Source organism: Somniosus microcephalus, unplaced genomic scaffold (genome assembly GCF_052327205.1).
Source record: "Somniosus microcephalus isolate GS21.2 unplaced genomic scaffold, FLI_Smic_1.0 unresolved_chr4, whole genome shotgun sequence".
Classification (NCBI taxonomy): domain Eukaryota; kingdom Metazoa; phylum Chordata; class Chondrichthyes; order Squaliformes; family Somniosidae; genus Somniosus; species Somniosus microcephalus.
Window position 1 is genome coordinate 6,573,357 of NW_028225182.1, and position 7,452 is coordinate 6,580,808.

Consider the following 7,452-nt stretch of genomic DNA (forward strand, 5'->3'; position numbering starts at 1 on the left):
CCAGGCCCCACCCGCTATCCAAATCAATGGTGGACATCGAGGTAAACGGGTGCGGGGTTAAATGTTTAATTGACAGTGGAAGCACGGAGAGTTTTATCCACCCGGAACTGGCACGACAACTCTCCCTGAAGGTGGTCCCTACTCGGGGTACCATCTCTATGGCTGATAAAACCCAGACATCGACCATTCTGGGTTACTGCACGGTACAATTGTCCGTTAACGGGACTGTATACGATAATTTTAAAGTATTAATCATGAAGAATCTATGCGCGAGCGTGATCTTGGGCCTGGATTTCCAGTGCAACCACCAAAGCATCACGCTCAAGTACGGTGGGTCCCAGCCGCCCCTCACAGTGTGCGGCCTGGCTACCCTGAAGGTAAAGCCGCCTTCGCTATTCGCGAACCTCACCCCTAACTGCCGGCCAATAGCGACCAAAAGCAGGAGGTGCAGCTGGGAGGACAGGCGGTTTATCGCAACCGAGGTAGACAAGCTCCTGAAAGAGCGCATTATTGAATGCAGCAATAGCCCGTGGCGCGCCCAAGTGGTGGTGGTAAGGGGTAGCGAGAAGAAATGGATGGTGATCGACTTTTGCCAAACGATCAACAGGTACACCCAACTAGACGCCTACCCGCTACCCCGCATATCAGAAATGGTGAACCAAATCGCCCAATACCGGGTGTTCTCCACCATCGACCTCAAGTCAGCGTACCACCAGCTCCCTATCAGACCAGAGGACCGCCCGTACACCGCCTTCGAGGCGAACGGACGCCTCTACCAATTCCTCAGAGTCCCCTTTGGGGTGACGAATGGGGTCTCGGTCTACCAGAGGGAGATGGATTGCATGGTCGATGACCACCACTTGCAGGCAACCTTCCCCTACCTCGACAACGTCACCATCTGCGGTCACAACCAGCAGGATCACGACTCGAACCTCGAGAGGTTCCTGAAAACCGCACAAAAACTCAACCTCACCTACAACGAGGACAAGTGCGTTTTCAACACCACGCGCCTCTGCATACTAGGCAGCGTGGTGGAGAATGGGGAAATTGGACCAGACCCCGACCGATTGCGCCCCCTACGGGAGCTGCCCCTGCCCAACACTCCCAAAGCCCTGAAAAGGTGCCTGGGGTTATTTTCTTATTATTCCCAATGGGTCCCCAACTACTCCGACAAAGCCCACCCCCTCTTGAAAGCATCCTCTTTTCCGCTCTCTGCTGAGGCCCACGCCGCCTTCAAAAGCATTAAGCAGGATATTGAGCGGGCCACGCTACAGGCAGTGGACGAGAACACTCCATTTCAAGTGGAAAGTGATGCGTCTGACTTTGCCTTGGCGGCCACCCTCAACCAGGCGGGGCGGCCCGTAGCTTTCTTCTCGAGGACCCTCCAAGGGCCCGAGATCAGACACTCCTCCGTGGAAAAGGAGGCCCAAGCCATCGTGGAGGCAGTGCGCCACTACCTAGCCGGCAAACGCTTCACCCTACTTACCGACCAGCGGTCGGTAGCGTTTATGTTCAATAACAAACAGAGGGGGAAGATCAAAAATGATAAGATTCTTAGGTGGTGGATCGAGCTCTCCACCTTCGAGTATGACATCATTTACCGGCCAGGGGCCCTTAACGAATCCCCAGATGCCCTCTCACGAGGGATGTGTGCCAGCGCCACCGGGGATCGGCTACAGACCCTCCACAACGACCTCTGCCACCCAGGGGTCACGCGGCTGTTCCACTTCATAAAGTCCCGCAACTTACCCTACTCGATTGAGGAAGTTCGGTCTCTGACCAGGAACTGCCGCACTTGCGCTGAGTGCAAGCCTCGGTTCTACCGCCCAGATAGAGCCCACTTAATCAAAGCTACACGGCCCTTTGAGCGGCTCAGCTTAGATTTCAAGGGCCCCCTCCCGTCCGTCGACCGCAATGTTTACTTCCTGAACATTGTGGACGAATACTCCCGGTTCCCATTCGCCTTCCCCTGCCCAGACATGACCAGCGCCACGGTCATTAAATGCCTCAACAGCCTGTTCTGCCTGTTCGGTATGCCGAGCTACATCCACACGGATAGGGGGGCGTCCTTCATGAGTGAAGAGCTACGCCAGTACATGCTGTCCAGGGGTATCGCCACGAGCCGTACCACCAGCTACAACCTCCGGGGTAACGGTCAAGTGGAGCGAGAGAACGGGACAGTATGGAAAGCAGTCACTCTAGCTCTAAGGACCAAGGGCCTCCCTATCTCCCGCTGGCAGGAAGTCCTCTCAGATGTGCTCCATTCGATACGGTCACTATTGTGTACTGCCACTAATGCCACGCCTCATGAACGAATGTTTAGCTTCCCCCGGAAATCCACCTCAGGCGTATCCATGCCGTCATGGCTGTCCACCCCGGGTCTGGTATTCGTGCGAAGGCATGTGAGGGGCCATAAGACGGACCCTCTCGTGGAGCCAGTGCACCTACTCCACACCAACCCCCAATACGCGTATGTCCGGCACGCCGACGGAAGGGAGGACACCGTGTCAATAAAAGATGTCGCCCCAGCCGGTAACGACAACAACCACGGCAATAGCAGCAACAACAACCACAGCAACTCTTACCCACCCACTACTCTTTCATCACCCCCGGAAGAACATCGACCAACGGCACCCCCACCAACTACCCCTTCAACAACCCTGGCGGCACCCCCGGCAGAGACCCAGGAGGCCACCGGGGACACCCAGCCGACACCCGCGACACCACAACAGCCACGTCGGTCGCAGAGGACTACCAAACCCCCGAACAGACTAAATCTATAGAAGGGGTGAATGTGATTAAATATTCCATTCATCACTGCCTGTGACTGTGGTTGGTTTCAGGTTCCCCCTTACCATTGTATTGCCTGTGACTGTGGTTGGTTTCAGGTTTCTCCTCACCATTGTATTGTGTATTGGAATGTATGGAATGTGTTGTGTGTAGGGCTCCGCCCATACCTGGCCTCTATGTAAGCCAGCTCAGTCTGGCCTCACAGCCAGTACTGCAGACCTCCAGGGAAGATACCTCTCTCCACTGCGTGTTATCTTCTAAGTTAATAAAAGCCTTGTTTTGTTTCGCTAACATCGAGTCTCGGGATTATTGAGGCACATCAGTCATCATCAGCAGTGAGGTCATCAGCTGGCAGGTCAGGTGACCGCTTGAGCCACAAGGCATCACAACCCGATCTGTGACTGGATTCAGAGCCCAAACCCTGTCACAATGGCCTTTTCAAATCAACTTACTGGCTGCTGGAAAACACAGCAGGTAAACTTTGTGTTTGACCGCGAGGAGAGCGAGTGAGAGATTTACAAAACACAATCAACTCTTGTGAAGATCAGTGAGTAAAGGCTGAGAGCTCTGTGCTCGAGCAGACCGTGAGTTTATCAATAGGAGATAGGCCGAGAAATTCCTTTCCCCGAGAATGGGTGCGGGGATCGGGATGGGCTCGCAACACAGGCCCGTTCGGAGGACTGCAGGCAGTTTGCCAACTTCGTGCTGCCGACTCTGCTGAGCACTGAGCACGGGGGGGTGAATAACGCCAAGGGCGCGGGTCCGATCCCCGTACGGGCCATCAGCCTAATTTTATGGTCTTTCCGAAAATATAAAATACAAACTTTAGAAGGAAGCCAATGCAGACAGAATCTCACGGGGGTTTTATTTGGATTAACATCCACTGCACCTTTGCCACCGGGGCTGAGAGACACATCTTTCTGTTTATTTGTCTTTCTGGGTTTGCTGATGAAAGTTGAACAGGCGGCCTGTTCCCGATAATGGTCACAAGCAGGTAAGAGAAAGACAGAGCGGCTCTGACCCCGCGAGATGGGCAAAAGGCTTCAGTTCAGGAGAAATGCATCAATGAATTGTTCGCCCATCACCGAGAGAGACAACATCCAGAGAAAAACACAGGAGGAAATCGATTTCAAGTGGATGCCTACCCGCACTTGGTGCCGTGCTTTCGCAAACACGTCTTTTGTGTGCTCGTCTAAAAAATGTCATTTTGTCCGAACAGTTTGCCTGTCGCGAAAGGATCTGAATTGTAAAGGAGCAGGCAGGAAAAACTGCATTGCTGTGCTTGCTGGCAGGAGGCTTGCTGCAGCTTCCCTGGTGGTCTACTGGTTAGGATTCGGCGCTCCGGGTTCGATTCCCGGTCAGGGAACAGTGCGTTTTGGGGCTGTTTGAATTGCCCGATTTGTAGAGCCTCTCAATCGAGCTTGAGCGCACCACAGTCCGGAAGGGTCAGCGCGCTACCTGCTTCCAGCACGATTCGCTGGAACCACAGTCTCTTCCGCAATTCTCCAAACACCGATGGATTCTTTGGGCGGTTGCCCTCGGTCGGCGCCCGTTGCTCAGACTACGACCTTCCAGGACCTTCCTTTCAGGTGAGATCCCCGTGAGATGATGCCACACTGCAGGTGAGTTCGAACTTACTCGTCGCCACTGTAAAGTCTGCACCTCAATAATACACGCACTTCGGGAGAACAGTTTAACAGGTACTTTACTGAACAAGAGGCAGCTTGAAACTGAAACTACAGAAGCCTGCTAGGGCCTTTTATACAGGGGTGGTCACTGCCAGTACTGCAGTCTAAGACCAGTTATTCCCTTAAAGGTACATACACAACAGAGAACAATAAATCAACCGTCATTGATTCAGGCAGCAAACGGTCCAGCAACCGTGGTTGGTACGCAGATGCCTTCACCCTGTATGTCCGAAATTTCCAGCAACTGGGACAACAAGAATTCAGGTTCCACCGAGATTTGAACTCTGATTGCTGGATTCAGAGTCCAGAGTGCTAACCATTACACCATGGAACCGTTGCTGAAGATTTCATTAGCTCTTTTCTCAAAATCAACAACATTAACGTCTCCACCATTCAACTTTGTCTCGGCCTGGTCTCATCCTTAACTTCAGCTTGCCCACTTGCCCCTCTGCTAAGCCTCGGTTCTGAGCAAATCACACAGCCGCCTTGATGGATCTTGGTTCTCAAAACGCTGCTTCTTTCTCACATTGCTCAGAGCAGCTTGTATTACAGTCCTGCCTGATAAAATGTGTATAAGCCTTGCAAGGCACTGCTGCACTAAAGAAAAGCAATTGTTAACTTTTTTCGAGAATATGAAGTGCAATGCCTACGTTTCAAGAAGCTCTGCTTTCAATTACAACAAGTATGCCAGCCGAATGCAGCTTGCAAAGAAAATGTTGAGCAATCTGCTGTGGAATCAAATGAAGCACTGGACAACACATATCTTTCTGCTCCGCTCATTTGGAACTGGGAATGAGAGGTTGAGCCTATCATCTGATGTCGAGAACAATAAATCAACCGTCATTGATTAAGGCAGCAAAAGCCCAGTAACCGTGGTTGGTATGCAGATGCCAAGCTTGTATGTCCCAAATTTCCCGCAGCTGGGACAACAAGAATTCAGGTTCCACCGAGATTTGAACAAGGATCACTGGATTTAAAGTCCAGAGTGCTCACCATTACACCATGGAACCGTTGCTGAAATGTTCATTAGATTCTTTGCTCAAAATCAACAACGTTACCGTCTCCACCATTATACTTTGTCTCGGCCTGGTCTCATCCTTAACTTCAGCTTGCCTACTTGCCCCTCTGCTAAGCCTCGGTTCTGAGCAAATCACACAGCTGCCTTGATGGCTATCGGTTCACAAATCTCAGCTTCTTTTTCACACTGCTCATGGCAGATTGTATTGCAGTCCTGCCAGGTAAAATATGTATAATCTTTGCAAGGCACTGCTGAACGAAAGATAAGCAATTGTTAACTTTTTTCGAGAATACGAAGTGCAATGCCTACCTTTCAAGAAGCACTGCTTTCAATTTCAACAAGTATGCCAGCCGAATGCAGCTTGCAAAGAAAATGTTGAGCAATCTGCTGTGCAGTCAAACGAAGCACTGGACAACACACATCTTTCTGCCCCGCTTATTTGGAACTGGGAATGAAAGGTTGAGCCTATCATCTGATGTCGAGAACAATAAATCAACCGTCATTGATTCAGGCAGCAAACAGTCCAGTAACCGTGGTTGGTATGCAGATGCCGAGCTTGTATGTCCCAAATTTCCAGCAGCTGGGACAACAAGAATTCAGGTTCCAGCGAGATTTGAACTCGGATCGCTTGATTCAGAGTCTAGAGTGCTTACCATTACACCATGGAACCTTTGCTGAACAGTTCCCTAGATTCTTTTCTCAAAATCAACAACATTACCATCTCCACCATTATACTTTGCCTCGGCCTGGTCTCATCCTTAACTTCAGCTTGCCCACTTGCCCCTCTGCTGAGCTTCGGTTCTGAGCAAATCACACAGCTGCCTTGATGGCTATCGGTTCACAAATCTCAGCTTCTTTTTCACACTGCTCATGGCAGATTGCATTGCAGTCCTGCCAGGTAAAATGAGTATAATCTTTGCAAGGCACCGCTGCACGAAAGATAAGCAATTGTTCACTTTTTTCGAGAATACGATGTGCAATGCCTACGTTTCAAGAAGCACTGCTTTCAATTTCAGCAAGTATGCCAGCCGAATGCAGCTTGCAAAGAAAATGTTGAGCATTCTGCTGTGCAGTCAAACGAAGCACTGGACAACACACATATTTCTCCCCTTCTTATTTGGAACTGGGAATGAGAGGTTGAGCCTATCATCTGATGTCGAGAACAATAAATCAACCGTCATTGATTCAGGCAGCAAACGGTCCCGTAACCGTGGTTGGTATGCAGATGCCAAGCTTGTATGTCCCAAATTTCCAGCAGCTGGGACAACAAGAATTCAGGTTCCACCGAGATTTGAACTCGGATCTCTGGATTCAAAGTCCAGAGTGCGCACCATTACACCATGGAACCTTTGCTCATCAATTCATTTGAATCTTTTCTTAAAATCAACAACATTACCGTCTCCACCATTATACTTTGTCTCGGCCAGGTCTCATCCTTAACTTCAGCTTGCCCACTTGCCCCTCTGCTAAGCCTCGGTTATGAGTATATCACACAGCTGCCTTGATGGCTACCGGTTCACAAATCTCCGTTTCTTTTTCACACTGCTCATAACAGCTTGTATTGCAGTCCTGCCAGGTAAAATGTGAATAATCTTTGCAAGGCACTGCTGCACGAAAGATAAGCAATTGTTAACTTTTTTCGAGAATACGTTGTGCAATGCCTACGTTTCAAGAAGCACTGCTTTCAATTTCAGCAAGTATGCCAGCCGAATGCAGCTTGCAAAGAAAATGTTGAGCATTCTGCTGTGCAGTCAAACGAAGCACTGGACAACACACATCTTTCTCCTCCTCTTATTTGGAACTGGGAATGAGAGGTTGAGCCTATCATCTGATGTCGAGAACAATAAATCAACCGTCATTGATCCAGGCAGCAAACGGTCCCGTAACCGTGGTTGGTATGCAGATGCCAAGCTTGTATGTCCCAAATTTCCAGTAGCTGGGACAACAAGAATTCAG

The 7,452-nt window shown here is 50.3% G+C and overlaps 1 non-coding gene across 1 annotated transcript; it reads right to left on the reverse strand.

Annotated features, from left to right (window-relative positions):
- Window positions 1-6,772: 6,772 nt before the first annotated feature.
- trnaq-uug (transfer RNA glutamine (anticodon UUG)) lies at window positions 6,773-6,844 on the reverse strand. Its single transcript has one exon. It is a non-coding gene; the product is annotated as a tRNA-Gln (tRNA).
- Window positions 6,845-7,452: the final 608 nt, after the last annotated feature.